General features: G+C 45.1%; 1 protein-coding gene and 1 pseudogene across 3 annotated transcripts in view; both read left to right on the forward strand.

Annotated features, from left to right (window-relative positions):
* PIK3AP1 (phosphoinositide-3-kinase adaptor protein 1) overlaps positions 1 to 18,800 on the forward strand; it is a 112,466-nt gene that overhangs the window by 35,114 nt on the left and 58,552 nt on the right. Inside the window, exon 1 of one of the 3 annotated variants that reach the window (XM_076009901.1) lies at positions 15,889 to 17,937. The exons of the other annotated variants lie outside the window; for them this stretch is intronic. The gene's annotated coding sequence lies outside the window, so the exon portion shown is untranslated. Of the gene's footprint in view, positions 1 to 15,888; positions 17,938 to 18,800 lie in introns of those variants that run through there. 3 annotated transcript variants of the gene reach the window in all.
* LOC142875506 (protoporphyrinogen oxidase pseudogene) lies at positions 35 to 8,638 on the forward strand (annotated as a pseudogene).

The raw sequence follows: 18,800 nt of genomic DNA on the forward strand, positions 1-18,800 counted from the left end.
GTAGCTGGGACTACAGGCATGCGCCACCATGCCCGGCTAATTTTTTCTATATATATTAGTTGGCCAATTAATTTCTTTCTATTTTTAGTAGAGACGGGGTCTCGCTCTTGCTCAGGCTGGTTTCAAACTCCTGACCTTGAGCAATCCGCCCACCTCGGCCTCCCAGAGTGCTAGGATTACAGGCGTGAGCCACGGCGCCCGGCCTCAAAGTTTTCTTAAGATTGCATTCTAAGGTTTGTTGCATTGAGATTTTCTGTCTGATTATTTCTGCACAGTCTCCCTTGTAACTCAGTGGCACATATCTGCCCCTTCCCCTGCAGTATGGTCCGGGCCATCTTGGACAGTGAGAGACGTTGTACAACGCAGCCTGCCTGCTCCCAGATCAGACTTCCTTAATAGATCAAGGCGTCTTTGCTCTTGGAGTTGGGCCATGGCCCCAGCACTAGTCTCACTCAGGGTGCTAGGCAGCCACCAGTACTGCACTGGAGCTGTCACCTGGGAGGAAGCCAGCACCTCATCCCTGGGATAGCACTTTTTGCACATACATCATGTCACTTAATACATAAGATTTCTCACTTCTAAGCACACAGGATACTTTGGCAACTGTTTGGAAATAACCTTCTTCTTGCGCATGTTGCCTAACTAGCTACGTCAGTGGTCTTGAGTGGAAAAGAATGACTGAGAAGATTTCAGAATGGCCTCTGCTTGCTGGACTATTAGGGGAATTTGGGGGAAGCTTCGTTGTCATTTGGGGTGGAATTGAGCCCTGTCTCCTAAGTGGCAGAGTTGCAGGGTGTTTTCAGAAATCTCAAAATAAGTGTTCTGTGGTGAGGTCTACTAGGTCTTAAGAATAGAAGTGGTGGCCTATTAACCATCAGTCTAGTTCTGGTGTTCCAAACTGGAGTTGTTAAAATGAGCAGCAAGCCATGCGACTGGCACTCCCTTGTGTATATAGACATAACCTTGGATGTTTATTCAGAGAAAATGGATTAAGATTTCCCTGACATTTTGGCATAAAATATCTGCCACACTATGGATCAGAGAAGCAAGGAGGTCTTGGATGGAGTCTCACTCGTCTTTGTCAGATGCAGCTCTCAGCATATGCCAGTGTCTTCCAGTGCTCAGTAAACATTTGATGGACGAGTAAATGAATGATCGGAGCATCACTGCATTATGGTTTAAATAAATAAGATACAATTATTTGGCTTATGGAAAATGACCTGATTTTATTATCTCAATTTTCAGTACAACTGAATTACCCCATTTCTGGGACTGTGAGCAGCCAAGGAAGGAGATATAGAGGAGTGATGAGATGGTTAGGTGCTTGTTAATTTGTTAGTGGGGTTAGTTTCATAAGTGGGTTTTTTATTGTTTTAGTAGAATTTCTGAAAGGTATCTTTTCTTACCTTTTAGTAAATCTGAAATACATTTCCAACATCTGCAAATACCCAGGGCCTCTCTTGTGACATTGTACTCATAGAATGAGGGAAAATGAGACTTCTTGGGTGGGCATCTCTCCTCTTATCTCTGGCTTACTCTGCTTACCTTGGCGTATTCCCACGTAGCCTTGAGCCACATTAGCAGTGAATAGCTCCTCTTCAGTGAATAGATGAATTCTAGAAATTTCAATGGATTTGCCAGTTGCACAATGAATAGTCCAATTCCAACCTTGTTTAATTGTGTTTTTTTTAAAAACATGATGCATATATCTTTTGGAAATTAGCAGAATTTTCTGCCCTACCTTAGAGTTGTTATCGTAGGGCCCCTTTCAAGGCATGGCTGTCACACTTTTGAGGGAAGCCTTGTTTGATTTAATTCCTAGCACTGGGCCAGATCCTTAAGACTTCAGCAACATTAAGGCCACAGTTGAGGGGATAAGTGTATGTTTCCACGTGTCTAGAAACCACTTCAAGTGCCTGTTTTTAGAACCTTGTTACGGTCTTTAAATGTAGTTTTTTCAAAGTAGATTGTTAATGGTTATCTTCTGAATAGCTTGGATTTGCAACTGGAGAGGAAAGCAGCTCTTTAAAAAAAATAGTAGAGTATATCAGAGATGGAAAAGTTGTATCTAATTCTGTGTGATGGTTGCTATGGTGATGATTGAATGTAAATTTCAGTTTATGTAAAATCCCATTAAGGTTTTGATTGGAGACCAGAGGTAAGGCTTGGGGTCAGTTGGTGAAGTGGCTAAAAAGCATTTATTAATGGGGAAAAAAAGAAGAAGAATGATGGGATCACACAGCTCCTTCCCCACCCGGGTATCATGTCAGCACAGACTTATCTCATCATGGTGAGGCAGTACAAATTAGAGCAGGGGACAAAAAAAGGTGTTTCTCTTTTCCCTGGACAATTTCTTTTTTTTTTTTTTTTTTGAGACAGAGTCTCACTCTGTTGCCCAGGCTAGAGTGAGTGCCTTGGCGTCAGCCTAGCTCACAGCAACCTCAAACTCCTGGGCTCAAGCAATCCTTCTGCCTCAGCCTCCCGAGTAGCTGGGACTGTAGGCATGTGCCACCATGCCTGGCTAATTTTTCTATATATATTAGTTGGCCAATTAATTTATTTCTATTTATAGTAGAGACAGGGTCTCGCACTTTCTCAGGCTGGTTTCGAACTCCTGACCTCGAGCAATCCGCCCACCTCAGCCTCCCAGAGTGCTAGGATTACAGGCGTGAGCCACCGCGCCCAGCCCTGGACAATTTCTTCATTGAGGAAGTTGAAGAAGGGATAAAGTGTTTCCTTGGAGAGAAGGCAGCTCTTGCAGAGGTGAACTCCCATGCACCCGTTCCGTTGGTTTAAAGTAGGCATTTGGTTGTGGGGAATTTCAGGCATCAGATGTAGGAGCAGGGCTGAGCAGTCTTTGCAGACCCTCCAGCCACCATTTCCATCCTTTGAGCACTTGCTCTCACCAGCAAGAAGGAGAGAAAATCAGCAGAGCAGTAATAACATTGGGTTTCCCTAAAGCTTCAAGCATTCAAATTGTAAGTCGACCTGGAGTGCAGGCTTTTGCCTCTGAAGTTAAGCGATTTAACCTAAGAAGGCACAGTTAAGGATCAGGAGTGACTGATCTATGAAAAGGTGCTTGTTTATCTAAATCTTACTTTTTAGTGCTAGCTGCTTGCTTTTCTGATATTTATGTGTAGTTACTCTGATAGTATAATACATCTCTTTCTCCCCTCTCTCAACCTCTCTCTCTGTACACACACACACACATATTTGTGTGTATGTTTTTTAAAGACAATGAGAATGTGAAAGTATTCCTACCAGTTGCTTTTCATTGGCTGCTTCTATAGAAACTTGGGACTTCAAGTCCCTAGGTAAAATGCCAAGTCATCACTGCCCACCTGGCTAATCACAGACAGACAGTCATTCTATGATACAGGTTAAGTTTCAGTGTCCCAGATGCAGTTGCCACTACCTGTGCCTAAGTAAAACTGGGAAATCATTGGATTTGCCTTCTGATAACCTCTGTGCTCTTTGTCCTTTAACCTCCGTCGTCACGCCTCTCCTGGGCAGCAGCCCCCAATTCAGCACCTTTGGGTCTAGAGTCACCCACTCTGACCATGGAATCACCCGGCAGAGCCTTCTTTTTGCTTAACGTGAAGTGCCCACGTTTCCAGAATGATCTTTCTCTTGAGCATTCTCCCAAACCTAGTCAAAATCCCCTCTCCAGAGAGATGATCTCAGCATAACAGGAGAAGGGGATTGGGTCCGTGGCCCTCCTTGCAGGAGTGGCTGGAGAAGAGCCAGAGCTCTGCCTGAGGTTTCGTGTCCAGTTGTTCTCTGACTCTGAGGCGTGCACAGAAGTCAGACATCACATTTGTTATGGGGTGAATTGTGTCTCCTCATCTTCATATGGGGAAGTCCTGACCCTCAGTACCTCAGAATGTGACTGGATTTGGAGATAGGGCATTTAAAGAGGTAATTAAGGTAAAATGAGGTCATATGGATGGGCCCTTATTCAACATGACTGGTGTCCTTGTGAGAAGAGGTTAGGACACAGACACACACAGTAGAAAGACTATATGAGGACATAGTGAGAAGACAGCCATCTGCAAGCCAAGAAGAGAGGCCTGAGAAGAAACTGACCCTACTGACGCCTTGATCTTGGACTTCTTGATCTGGTTCAACAGGACGATCCTACGTTCTGCTCTTGGGCCAACTAGACTGTGTCTAGTGAAGACCCACCAGGGAGACTGGAACCATGTAGGAGCCATGTTGTAGAAAGGGCCGTGGCTGTGCTCTGATTGCAGGGTAGGGGAGGACTCTGTTAGAGGTGGAGGTTCCTGGAGGCAGGAGTGGTGGACGTTATGGTGGAAGTTCCCGCGCTCTCTGCACCAGCCTGAGAATGAAGCCTGTGCCTCAGATGATGGAATAGAGAGATGGAAGGAGCCTGCGACTTTGTGATGTGGCTGAAAGCTCACCAACCCCCAAACTCACTTGACCACTACATTTTTTGTTCTGGAAGTTAAATGTCCTTAATGTTTAAGGCATTTTGAGTTGGGATTTCTCTTACTTGTAGCAGGACCATCTTAACGTATTCCGTAGGGTTGGACTGAAGATGAGGATGAGCTTTCACAGATAATTCAAAATGTACATCAGTGGAGTAGACTCAAGAAGGGAACTCTTGTCACTGTAATATTCAAATAGAGGTTGACCATGGTAAAAAAAAAAACACAAAAATCATTTAGTGCAATTTTGTACTAGATGATTCTTAAGGTTTTTTCAAACTCTGATGATCTAAGATTCAAAAATAATTCTCGCTAAGGTGTGAGTGACCGTGAAGCTGAACCCTTCCCCAGAGCATTTGCATTATCCCCAGTGTAATAACTCGGATGAAGCTTTTATTAGTAGAATGTGGAGGTGGGGGAGGTTTTTGTGCATGAGAACCTTCCAGGTGCTCCTTGCCTACTTTGTGTGAGTGGGCCACTCTCCTCTTCCCCTACAGGGGTCTGTGTCTGGCACCCCTACTTTTGGAAGATCGTTGAACCCTGACCAAAGAGGAAATAAACTATATTGTGGCTGCTGGGTTGGAAAAACACGAAGTGCAAAGGACTGCGATATCATGGAGGGGAAAAGTGAAAAAGAGTGAGGTCTTGTGGCCAGTGGGCAGAGGTTGAGGGCAGTATTGGAGAGGTGGACAGTAGGTTGCCAGGATTCCAGGGAAGGAAGGTTTTAACCCACGATCCCTTTTGACACACATTCCCTTTCCATAGTTCATATTATAAAAATAGCAGTTAAACAATTTTTAAATATAAAATGAGAATATAATTGGCTATGCTTCTAACAGCTACACGGTTTCTCCATTCTAATTCATTACCCTGGCAGGACCTTTGCAAAATCTCCTGCCTCCCTCTAAGGAGATGAGAACCACTGGGAAAGATTGTTCTTGACCCTGATTCCAGTGTTGATTAGGTTTCTAGTGATCCCAATAAAATAACAATGAAAACTATATTGTGTCCTCATGCTTGCGACCCCAGACTGAAAAGTCTGTCTCTTACTTTATATCTCATGCTACACCTAACCAAACTGTGCTTATTGGGGAGAAATATTTACAGAAGGTCAAAGGGCCGCATTTTCTTGCTTAGTGAGAATGCACTAAGGTGGCAAGGCCAGTAGACTCACAGAGTGTCAGGTCTGGGCAGGGTCTCAGAAATCAAACTGCATTGTCCACTCTGTCTTAACACAGAGGAGGACAAACTGGGCTTTGAGAGGAGAAGTGACTCAACAAGGCCAAGGGGTTAGTGGTGGCTAATGAATAGCTGGCCTTAGGGTAGGAATGGGAGAATGCCCAGGTTTGACTTCAGGGTATCATTTCTTAAAGAATTTGGATCTGCAAAGAAACCAAGCATGATTGGTTTTTCAGTTAATGAGAGGCATGAATGCAAACCAGAGATAAAGAAAGGTGATGTGAGAAGGCTAATTACGAAGCCCGAAGCCCGTAAATATTTTTATGTGCCGTGGGGGCAAAAGATGGCTTAATCGCGTTTCTCCCTGGTGTTGCAGTTCTCTCTCCTGGACACTAGGCATGTCTGGTGCCAGGTCAGCTCGCGCCTCCTGGCTCTGGTGTGGAGCAGCAGCGGAGAAAAAGGAGCCGCGCTGGAGGCTGCACAAGTGGCCAGCCTGTTGTGCTGCTCTCAGACTTTACTTCCACCTTGCAGTACGACCCCTCCTCAGACGGGGAGGCCCAGTTAGGCCTGGTTGGGCAGGCTCAGCCAGTCCTGTGTTTTGTGTCCTCTGCTGTCCAACCTCAGGCTGAAACAAGGCAGCCCAAGTGTTGGATTCTAGCTCCGACATGGAAACTAAAACCCCCTGGAAAAGTCCCTGTGAAATGCAGATTATTATCCTGGAACAGTTCGATTGGCTTTGTTAAGCTGTTAATTATTAAACAAAATCAATGTTTTTAGTTTAATTTGGACTCTTTCAGTTAGAAAAACTGAAGGTCATTCTTTCAAAGACAGAACAACAGAAAACCCCAGCGTGTGTTTTTGGTGACCCTCTGGGAAAAGGGAGCTGGAGAAAAGGGCTCTAAGTGTCGGGGAAAGAGATAAGAGCACAGTTTCCAGTTTGTCTGGGGCTCCTTTCCTTGTTGGTTCTTGGTTGTTACTGTCACCAAGGCATGAGTGTCAGCAAGGCTGAGAGAGGCCTAAGCTAGCTCAACTGGGGCCCTGAGACCTGTAATTGCCTCTGGTCATACCAGCCCAGCAAGGGACACTCTGTGAGTCCAGCAGGATGTAGGGGTCAGAGGCCAGCAGTAGCCAGGCAGTGACCGCTACCGAAAGTTGGCCAAGGTTTAAAAAAAGCAAGGTCACAGAGACAAAGGCAAGAAAAGAGTCCCCAAATGGGTCCTCACAATGGATTCGGCACAGCTAAGAGTCATGTCTCTCAGGGCCCAAGGATGATCCTGTTCTTGAGGGGAAGATTTCTTGACCGTGTTTTCTTTCCGAGGCAGACGGGGGTCTCACAGCTGGCAGGGACAGACTGAGGCTGTTGCTAATGGACACTGCAGGCAGAAGGGAGGAGAGGAGGTTGTGGCTTCAGGTAGATTCTGGCACAATGCAACCCACCCTGGCGGCCCCTCCAGGAAACAGCCAAACTGGGAAAATCCCTCTGATCTTTCCTGTGTAGACAAACTGGTTTGGTTGGTTAACTTGTGATACTGCTAAGCCATGGTTTTAGGCCATGTCCCTGTCCCCGAGGTGGCCTCAAAAGATTCCAGTACAAGTATGTAACAGTGGGGACTATTCTCAGGTCCTCATTGCTAATAGTACTTGCTATTGAAAAAAGGATTAGGGGCAGGAGAGGCGGGTTTGAAGCGCTTGTTGGCCTAGTGAGGAATGGGGAGGCAAAGCGCCTCAGAAGTGCTGCAGCCAGCCTGCCGCCTGAGCCCTGCAGGGGCAGATAGTGTGGGTCTGCCCCTTATCTGCACCCAGCGAAGTGCCTGTGGAGTAAGGTCTTAGCAACTAGACCTCTTTCTTCCACATTTTCTCTCATTTCTCCCTACCTCTCGTGGCCGGACCGTGGTCGTGCTGGGCGGAGGCATCAGCGGCTTGGCTGCCAGTTACCACCTGAGCCGGCCCCTTACCCCCCTAAGGTGGTCCTGGTGGAGGGCAGCGAGCGTCTGGGAAGCTGGATTCGCTCAGTCCGAGGGCGCAATGGTGCTATTTTTGAACTTGGACCTTGGGGAATTAGGCCCGAGGGAGCCTTGGGAGCCCAAACTTTGCTCAAGGTGGCGTCTCTAGCCATGGACAGTCTCTGCTGTGGAGTGTTTGCAGGCAACAGCCGTGAGCTCAGCATCAGGTCTTGCCTTCCCAGTCTCTTTCAAGCTGAGCAAACCCATCGTTCCATATTACTGGGGATGCTGCTGGGAGCAGGGCAGAGCCCACAGCTGGACTCAGCACTCATTCGCCAGGCCCAGGCTGAGCGCCGGAGCCAGTGGTCCCTCCGTGGAGGTCTGGAGATGTTACCCCAGGCCCTTGAAACCCACCTGACTAGTAGGGGGATCAGTGTTCTCAAAGGCCATCCAGTCTCTGGGCTCAGCCTCTAGGCAGCAGGGCGCTGGAGGTGTCTCTAGGGGACAGCAGTCTGGAGGCTGACCACGTTATTAGTGCCATTCCAGCTTCAGTGCTCAGCAAGCTGCTCCCTGCTGAGGCTGCTCCTCTGGCTGTGCCGAGTGCCATCACTGCTGTGTCTGTAGCTGTGGTGAATCTGCAGTACCGAGGAGCTCGTCTGCCTGTCCAGGTAATGACGTGGGTTCCTGGTTACAGACACTGGAGGCCAGTGGATGTGTCTTATCTCAGGAGCTGTTCCAACACCAGGCACAGAAAGCAGCTGCCACACAATTAGGACTGACGGAGCCACCAAGTTACTGCTTGGTCCATCCACACAAGAACTGCATCCCCCAGTATACACTAGGTCACTGGCAAAAACTGGAGTCAGCTAGGCAGTTCCTGGCTGCTCAAAGGTTGCCTCTAACTCTGGCTGGAGCCTCCCATGAGGGGGTTGCTGTTAATGATTGTATAGAGAGTGGGCGACAGGCAGCAGTCAGTGCCCTTCACAGATGATCTCCAACTCTCAAACATGAAAATAAAAATTGCTGGAGCTTGAAAAAAAAAAAGAAGTACTTACTATTATAATAATAAGTATATAATACTTATAATAATAAGTATATTAAATAATATAATACTATTTTGTTCTGAGACTTAATTATTAAGTAATATCATTACTTATTACTATATTAATTTTATTGTATAATTATTAGTATATTATATATTAATATATTATGATTACTTGTTAATATAAGTATTGATATTCATGAATAACAATAATAAGGGACAGAGGAATGGCAGCTGCCTTTTACTGAACAATTATTATGTGGCAGACATAGCGTTTGACAACAACAATCTCGAGAGGCAGGAATTATAATCTCCATTTTACAAATAAGGAAAATGAGGCCTCAAGGGATCATGTAACTTGCCTGAGGTCACCAGCTGGTGAGAGCAGGGATTCAATCCAGATGGTCTGGACTCCCAACTCCACGCTCAGAAGTACTGCCATGTATGCGGCAGCCGTGAGAATGCGCCTTGAAGGCCTCCCGCTGCTGAGAATGGAATTGACTGTTGGCCGCAGTGCCACACTCTCAGTCCATCATGGCTTCGACCGAGGCCCTGCTTCCCATGGCTGCTCCCAGCCAACTGAGCATGATGTGGATGCTACAGCAGGCCATTCCTGGAAGGCATGGGACTCTCCAGTGGCCACCTTCAGTTTGAGGACTCTCTGACAGATTTGCACAACTTCCCTTAGACTGCCTTAGTGTTTAGGACACTTCCGACCAACCTTCCTCTCCTCTCTTCTTCATTCGGGCTCAGACAGCCTGAGGTTCTCCCAGCCTTCCTCCCCAGTTTCAGTCCCAGACACTTTCCCTAATAAAATCCTTGTATGTTTAATCCCAATTCAGCCTTTGTGTTTTGGAAGACCTGGACTAATGCAGTGTACCATGCAGAATCTTCAGGGCAGCTTGGTTCAGCCTGCTGTCATAAATTAGGAGGTGAGACAGTTTCCTGTTTCTCTCCCAATTCCACACTAAAAGCCTCCAGGCGCACGAATCCTTGCGGTGGTCCTCCCTGAGGTGTTGTTGTTTTCCCTGCTAGTAACTTAGGTGGTTGGTCTTATCTCATTCATCGATTCACCCATTCATGCAAAAAGCATTTATTGATTTCTTACTATATTCTAGGCCCTGGGGAGATACAAAGATGAATGAATGTCAGGGAATCTGTTCTTAGAGAAATCACAGTCAAGTAGAAGAACAATTTGGTCAACAGCTAAACAAGGATGATTGATTTAACTCTGTCTAGTACATTTTAGTGTTCAAAGGGCTTCTGCACGTTTATCTCTTAATTCCAACAAGCCTGTGCAATGGGCCAGGCAGGTGTACATATTCTCTTCTTTAAGGAGAGGAAAACAGAAGCTTAGAAGAGTCAAGATTACCTGGTAAATGGCAGAGGTGGGGCTTGAATCCAGGCCTTCTTAGTTGAATGTGCTTTTCAAGAATCTCTCAGTAACTGCATTTATGTTGCTAGGAAATATTATACACTATCTTTAGAGCCTTGGTAGTAGCCCCAATTTTAATTGGGTTAATTAGCAGCTCCTGGGTTAAAAGAGTTTTAATTTTGGCCCGTAATTATTTCAGCGGAATTTGGAGTGCCATCTTGGTGTTTTTTCTTTCTTTAAGCCCTTCACCAAAGAGCATCACACCCTAGACCCCACCTTGACCACCCTGTGAGTCCAGACACAATGTTTCCCAGTGAAAAGCAAGAAATAGAAAGTTACTCGTCTGAAAAATGGAAAGTGAAACCGACCAGCTCAACTTCATGGTTTCAGCTGGTCAGAATGCTCAGGATCAGCAAAATACCCTCTCACCCTTTGCTGGAAGTCTGATGATTGAGTGGTAAGGAGAAAAAAGAAAGAAATTTTTCTCACAATTTCCAAGGCTTGGCTATTATCAAGAGCTGCCTTTGGCCTCTCAGTTCTTGGCTAGGTGAAAATAAACCGCGTTTATGTGTCTGCCTGCCCTGAACAAAGCCCATTTGTCTGTCCTCATACCAGTAAATCCAGACATCAGTGTCTGTCTAGATTAGAATTGATTCCTGCACCAGGAAACCAAGAAGAGCCTGTTAAAAGGCTAGTTATTAATGGCCTCATTACAAGCCTGCGTTGTGCCATTTGAACCAAATTTACATAGGCAGAGGAAGCACATTTATAAGTGTCGGAAAGAGATGAAGAAAGAGGAAGCCTTTTGGAGGGCTGTGGTAGCTCCTGCTTTGTTAGCAACACTGGGGTTTCCTGAACGATGAAACAGGGGCCCGTGGGCCTCCAGTCCTGGGCACCTGGGTGGAGAGCCACTGGGATGTAGGTACGGACAGTGCCTCTTAGGGATCTTGATGAACCCGACCAGCGAAGCTTTCCTGGGCTCTTTCCGGGCTCTGTGTTTGGTGGCAGCAGCCCCAGAGATGCTGAGTCCAGAATAGAGGTGGGTTTTTGCGGGCTCTGTTTACCATGGTGGGGAAGCAGATTTTTTCCTCAACCCTTCCTAGGTTTGTGTCCCAGAGACTGGTTGGGGAACTTCAGTCTGTGGCTAGGAAGCAGCTCACCCAGAGGAATCTTTCCCCCTTTTGGGTCACGTTTCATGAGTGGCTGTCCCTTTTGTTCTTCTGCTAACTGGTTCTGGGGGGCAGGACCTTGAGTTCTAAATGTGGTTCTACCATGAAACCAGCAGCTAATGACCTAGTGCAGGTGTCCTCAAACTACGGCCCGTGGGCCACATGTGGATGTTTTTGCCTGTTTGTTTTTTACTTCAAAATAAGATATGTGCAGTGTGCATATATATTTTTTAAACTATAGTCCGGCCCTCCAATAGTCTGAGGGACAGTGAACTGGTTTAAAAAGTTTGAGGACCCCTGACCTACGGCCAGTCAGTTCATGGCCTCGTGCTTCCATTGTTCCATCTGCAAACTGGACATAGGCACCTCTGTCCTGCATGCCTGGAGATGCTGAAAGGAACAAATGAGAACAAATTGAAAAGTTGAGGCCCTATGTAGTGAGACAACTCCAGCTAATCCTTGGCTTCTTGAAGGAGGAGAGAGCACCTTGGCTCTACACAGGAAAGCTTCCTGAAGGTTGAACTTGGAAGAAGGATAAGGGTCCCAACCCCAGCTGGTAAAGGGCCGTGGGAGCCATAGGCAGCTTTCATCATCGGTGGACAAGCATGAGCTCTCATTGGTTGTCATGGCAGCCTCAGCTGTGGTGCTATTTTTGTTCAAGCTGAAGAGCATGTAGGGTGGGGTGGGGAGGGGAAGGGAAGAATCGACATCCTTTGCTTGAAAAAAACAAAACCAAAAACTAACACTTTGAATAGTTCATTTATAGTTAGTGGCTCATTTATTCAAACGGGGGCTGGATAAAGGTCTTAGAGACTTGAGGTCTTCTCTCCTCCTGTCCTGCCCCCTTGATCTTGAACCTTAAGTACTTTGAGGAGGGCCAGGTAAATTACCTGGTGAATTAAGAAATACTGTGCCTTGGGTCTATGTGAGCTGGAGAAGACTTGGGTTGAAGTACGGTAGATCCACTGATGTGTAGTGAAACCAGGCAGCCTCAGGAATCTGCAGCTGTCACAGAGCACCTGGATGGCAAAGCAGGTTGGATGTCACAGGTGAGCCAGCCTGCGTCCCAACAGTCAGTAGCATGGGATTATGGGAGGAGTGGATTCATTCTTCTTTCCTGTTTTCTACTCCTTTTTCCTTGTTTCCAGGGAGACAGAGTGGCCACCATGAGTTTATTTAAAGTCTGAGTTGGGGATGTGTCCATAGGACTCTGCCTTATCTTTTTGGCATCATGAGGATGATGATGATGAAGGTGGTGAGGACAATGATTGATGTCACTTTAATTAACTCACATTAACACCTCCAAATAACAGTTACCACCTCTCTCCCTTGGCTTTAATGCCAGTAAGATATCCAGTGAGTAAGAACCCGGCATTCCACTGACCCTCTTACGATCAGTCTGATGACTGTGTGTGACTTTGGGGTAGCTGGTGACTTGCAGGTTGGGTATACTTGTCACTCTCTGTTGGAAGCTTTGTAAGTGAAAGGGGTTAGTGGGACAGAAAATTCAATGCCTACTAACCAAGGTGGGTGAACAAGGGGGAAGAAAGACCCATGGTGATGACTAAAATGAAAAAGCAGTCTTGATGTTTGCCAGGAAGCTGGGGGGAGGTGGGGGGTTATTGAAACTCGTGATTTGAGTCCCACCATTGCAAGCCTCTCACCTCCCACCCTGCGAACTCAAGTATATTTGCAGTAGAGCAAAGGCTCCTTCATTGCGGTTCATGCATTTGGACACAAGGCCAGGCTTCAGGTTTCCTTTTGTGCTTTCCAGGGACTCAACAGTAGCCATGGCACTGAATTTCTAAGCTGATAGCCAGTGAACACAAAATAAATGCAGTGTTTATAGTCTACTTCAGAATCCTCTCCTAAGCGTTTTGTAAACCATGCTCATGGTACGCTTTCAGACAGTGGGTTAATTATAGCATCTTTCTTGTTCCTGGAAGCAGAGAGCGCGGGTTGTTGGCTTGGTAACACTGTGTTAGCCACTCGTGTGTGCTACTTCGTACGTCTGAAGGCAGCGCTCGCTCAGGGTGGGAAGGGGTGGGCAGCCACAACACTTCTCAGTTCTGACCAGACTTTACAAAAGAAAGAGCGATACATTCTGCTCCAGTGTCTGGAATTATTTTAAAACCAAACAAAGAAAATGTTCAACTTAAGAAAAATAAAACTGCATTTTCAATCTGTATTTTGCAGAATTTCCTTTTCTCCTGAATACTTTTTGCTGACAGGTCTCCATGATACAGACCAAACTTCTTTGCATGGCATTTAGGGTTCCCTCAGACCCAAGCTTCCTCCCCATCTCATGCAGCCCTGCCCCCACCCGGTAGATACAGAAGGTGCCCCCACATTGCTTCCTGTAGCCCACACGCGTCACTTGCTCTCTTGCCTTGTGCCTTGAGTCACGCCTTGCCCGTGTGGGAAAGTCCTTCCTACTCTGCGTGGTCTCCCCAGTATCAGCAAGGACAGACGTGTTCGTGGCAAGCTGGGGCTCTGAATATTTGTTATTCATTGATAGACAATGACTATTTTTTGAAGGAATGAAAGAATGGGCAATGAATTATTTTATGAATTTAAACAGAAAATATCAAACATTTTTCACAGAAGGGTAAAGTTCAGCATCCGAATGCTATTTGGCTTCAGGGAACTAAGCTTGTCTTCTTCACCCCCTAGGAAGTTTTTCTCAACTTCTCTAAACTTGTTACATTTTTCATGTGCCAGCGCTTTTCTAAACACTTAGAAACATTTAACTCACTCTATTTGGTTATGTTTATAGTCTCGTCATAGCGGTTGGTGCTTGATGATAAGGTATCAGATGGTTTCCTCAACTTTTTCGTGTGGAACCTCATCTTGCCAATTCAGCTGGATGCTTCTTCAGGGATGAGACTATAGGGGACACACTTTTGGGATTCCTGCATGGGACCCAGGCTGGTCCTAGGATGTGCAGGCACGTTCAGTAGGTGCTTGCTATGTGCTAGGAAGCTTCCTAATGAGCTCAGGTTTCAGAACCTTTTATTCAGGGCTTTGAGAAATAGCTGTTTCATGATTTCATCATAGTGGCTTAAGTAGGTTGGATGAACATCATTACAGCTGGCAAATTTCATCCTGAGTGGAAAAGCCTCCAGAAGTTTCTCCAGACCTCAGGAAAAAACTCTATATTCCTGCTCTATCTGAGTGATGTCGAGGGAGAGTTCAATCTGGGTCCCAGAGGTGGGATGTCAATGCTGCCCTGTCTTTTGTGGACCCCAGTATTTAGGTTGCATGGCTACTCGTCTCCTCATTCTTCTAAGAAACCTTTGAATCTTCTTCACTCTTTCTTTCATCAGTCACCCTGGAAGCCTTGGACACGGACTGATGATCCACTCTTGTTACACTTCAGTCCGACGCAAAGACCCGTGTTCCCCTGACTGGCCCCGTAACTGTTTCTGTTTCATTCCACTTTTGACTAGATTGGTGGCAAGCTCTTCATTCTCAGTTGCAATTTATCTCCTCAGTTTCCTTCTCTGTTCACTTTCTTTTTCCTCGTCATCCAAAACTTGGAGAAAGCAATGCACCATGTTTCTGCTGCAGGCCTTCTTCCTGCCTTCCCACTTTCACTTTATCTTACTTAAACATTAAAAATAAATTTATTTTTTTTAACATAAAAAAATAAATTTAGCTTAACAAAATGGAAGCAGTATAGCATAATGCAGTTTTCCCAAATTTTAGACTTTTGAGAACTACCAGCATTGTTTTTGGCTTACCTTTGTCCCACAGAACTATTATTTTCTTAAACAGCTTTATTGAGATATCATTCATCTGCCATTACAATTCGCCCATTTAAAGTGTATGATTCAGTGGTTTTGGGTATTTGATGTTGTTAATTTTTAAAAATTGTGGTAAAACATATATATAACATAGTATTTGTCATTTTAACCAATGTTAGGTATACACTTCAGTGACATTAATTGCATTCACATCACCATTATCTACTCTCAAAACTTTTCCATTATGCTATTAACTTAATATTTTCAGTCAATTCAGTTTTTTTTTTGTTTTGTTTGGTTTTGAGACAGAGTCTCACTGTGTTGCCCAGGCTAGAGTGCCTTGGCGTCAGCCTAGCTCACAGCAATCTCAGATTCCTGGGTTCAGGCGATTCTCCTGTCTCAGACTACTGAGTAGCTGGGACTACAGGCACGTGCCACCATGCCTGGCTCATTTTTTCTGTATATTTTTAGTTGGCCAATTAATTTCTTTCTATTTTTAATAGAGGTGGGGTCTCGCTCTTGTGCAGGCTGGTTTCAAACTCCTGAGCTCAAACGATCTGGCCGTCTCGGCCTCCCAGAGTGCTAGGATTACAGGTGTGAGCTACTGCGCCTGCCCTCAATTCAGTTTTTTTGTTTTGTTTTGTTTTGTTTTGTTTTGTTTTGTTTTGTTTTTTTGAGACAGAGTCTCACTTTTGTTGCCCTGGCTAGAGTGAGTGCCGTGGCGTCAGACTGGCTCACAGCAACCTCAAACTCCTGGGCTCAAGCGATCCTCCTGCCTCAGCCTCCCAAGTAGCTGGGACTACAGGCATGTGCCACCATGCCTGGCTACTATTTTTAGTTGGTCAATTAATTTCTTTCTATTTTTAGTAGAGACAGGGTCTCGCTCAGGATGGTTTCGAACTCCCAACCTCGAGCAATCCTCACGACTCGGCCTCCAAGAGTGCTAGGATTACAGGCGTGAGCCACCGCGCCCGGCTCAATTCAGTTTTTTAAGTAAATTTATTTCGAAAGGAAACTTTGCCACTGTAAATGAAAAGTGAATCTCTCTTGATATAGAGTGAAGGTAACTATTGAAATATCGGTAGGTCACAGCACATGTAACCAAGCCAGCATTGGTTGCACCAATAGGTGTCAGTGACAGCGAAAGCTCAAGTTGTGTCTCATGAGTTGCAGGTCACGACCCCAGACCAGGAATAGCAAGTGACACTACCTTCTGCTGCCCTGAACCACATCCAGAAAGGAGGCAGGGCAGAGACACCTGGGGGAGAATTCTAGCTTTGCTGCCTTGCTGGCTGCGTGAACTTGGCTCAGTTATTTCATTTGTTCCAGGCACAGTATTTTTATCTATAAAATGGGAATAGAATATTGATTCCTATTTTACAAGGTTATTTGGAGGATTGAATGAGATTAAGACCATTGAGCAGTCACCACAATATTCAATAAATGGTAACTTTTATGGTTATTATTATTGCTAATAATAATGAATCTATCACTGGCCTTCTTACCTAATGTGAGCTTCTCCATATGGCTTAGGTGTGGGTCTGAGTGCATATGTATACTGATTACATTTAAAATTCTAGTATGTAGGCTCCCTCCTATGGGAAAAAAATTATGACGAACCTCTAGTGTTGACAAATTAATTATTTTGATGTCATTTAAATATGCATAAACATATTTAACTCCTTATCTTTATTGTCCTTTCCCAACTCTGAAAGCAAAACAAATGAACAAGATACAAATACAGGCATAAAATAAATACAAGGCAAATTGATGACATTTGTTTTGTCATAAACGGTGCTGGTTTATTGAGGCGACATCATGAACATTGCATGGAGGCTGGGGTACTCACTGATGCCATCGGGAGGCTTGCTTCGTCTCCCCTGTGTTATTTTGGGACTTAGATCTCCCACTACGTTTCTCTATTTAAAGTAGTATACAGGGGAATCTTGTGTTCAGTTGGCACAAATGCCTCATTTGCATATCATCCTGCCTCCTTTCTTCTGTCCTCATTAGCCTCCAACATTTAGCATAGCATGACCTAGTTGCAAAGTGATTGCAAACACAAACACAGACACCAAAATCCTATGGCAGGACTCAATTATGATGAAGTCATTCGGATAATCTGAAATGCTCTTGCATCCCATTACAGGGGCATTATCATCTAAATGACGAGCCCAGACACAGATTCTCATAGGGAATATGCCTGAGAACTTTTGGCAGACACTGGTTTGAGAAACAGTGATTCACATACCGACTGGATGCCCACAGTATTTGAGGCAGCCTCCAAAATTAAACACTATATAAAAAAGAGAAATAGACAAGACCAAGGACCTGGACAAGAGTGTGAAAGAGATTAAGAACCAAATTTGTCACTGAGCTGCCTGGGAGCAAGGGCAAAAGGTGAAGCATACCGGCGTTAGCTCGTTGTTACTGTCTAATAGTAAGAGAAGGCAGGCAAGTTCTCTGAAGAGACAGATTTTTCCTGCCACTAAATTCAAAGAGTATTTGCCACATGGGTCCTTTATAGATGAGACTTTGAGGAACAGGATGCACAAAGAGTATTTTTCCGCAATTTCTCCAGAGTTTCTCTAGACTTCGCAATAACTGAGAGGATATCGAATTCTAAAGCAGTGCTAATGGTGTCTTCATAATGCTTTACATTGGAGAGGATCGTGGGGTTTTCAGAGTGACTTCACTCATTTATTATTTGTGTCTCAGGACAGCAAAGGAGGTACTATCTTCAATAATAATGGTTGAAGAGGGCTCTACGTGTCCAAGGGGGAAGGTTTGGGACCAGCCCACTCCATGAGGTGGGTTTCAGCGGTGCGCACGTCTGAGCCGGCATTTCCTTCGGGGGCAACGTTTGACCTGCTGAGGCGATTGGCCCCGGCCGGGCTGAGGTGCTGGCCTTCTCCCCAGTGCACTGTGGAAGAGGCCGCCGTGGCCTGTCAGTCGGTGCCACCAGAGTAACTCTGCAGAATGATTGACATCCTGCCTGACGTCCCCAAATGGGCGAGCTGCCCTGGCTACCCAAGGTGACTAAATGAATGGGCCTGCTGGAAGACATTGTTCCTTTTCCATGGCTCATCTGAGCGCTGGGGACTATCCGCCAGGCGCTGCACTGTCAGAATCAATCTCATTGGTGTCAAGCTGGCCCTTGGGCAAATCTATCTAGCCGATAGATTCAGGTGCTACTTTTCCCATTATCAGTAGTGCTATCTCACTGTGGAAAATCCTAAAATACATAAAATAGTAGAAGGAGAGAGAGCAGGAAGAAGAGGCATGCAGAATCCAGCCACACATTTTCTTCTAACCTTTTAAAATGCATTTTTTATATAGTTGAAATTCTGCAGCATGAGATATAATTTTATAACCTGCTGTTTTGCTTCACATGCCATAAGCTTTACCCACATCATTTAAAACTCTTTGAAAAGAATGTTTTTAATATTCTTTCAGACAGGCTGTTTTCAGTTTTTTTACCAATGCCAAGACATCTTGGTTCAGTGTCTTTCTCTACATTTTTGGACACTGATTTTCTACCTTAAGAGAGACTTCTGGAAGTAGAATTATGTAGTAACAGGTGTGAACATTTTACAGGCTTCCTCTTTCTCTGGATATGGACACATGGCTTTCCAGAAAGGTTCGCACTTTATACTTCCCTTTATAAAGTATACTGTATACTTCCCTCAAGGGGGTGCCTGCCTCCCAGTCACACACTGTCCCCCAAACAGCACACCACGTATACTTTAAACATTGTCTAATTTGAAAGAGTAAGACAGGAATACAGCGTGTTATTTCGTATTTGAATTTCTGTGATGACTGGTGAGAATGAATGATATTTTATTTCTTTTGAGTGGGGAGATAATTTATATTCCTTCTTTTATGAATTGTCTACTTA

This window comes from Microcebus murinus, chromosome 14, assembly GCF_040939455.1.
Source record: "Microcebus murinus isolate Inina chromosome 14, M.murinus_Inina_mat1.0, whole genome shotgun sequence".
In the NCBI taxonomy this organism is placed as follows: Eukaryota; Metazoa; Chordata; class Mammalia; order Primates; family Cheirogaleidae; genus Microcebus; species Microcebus murinus.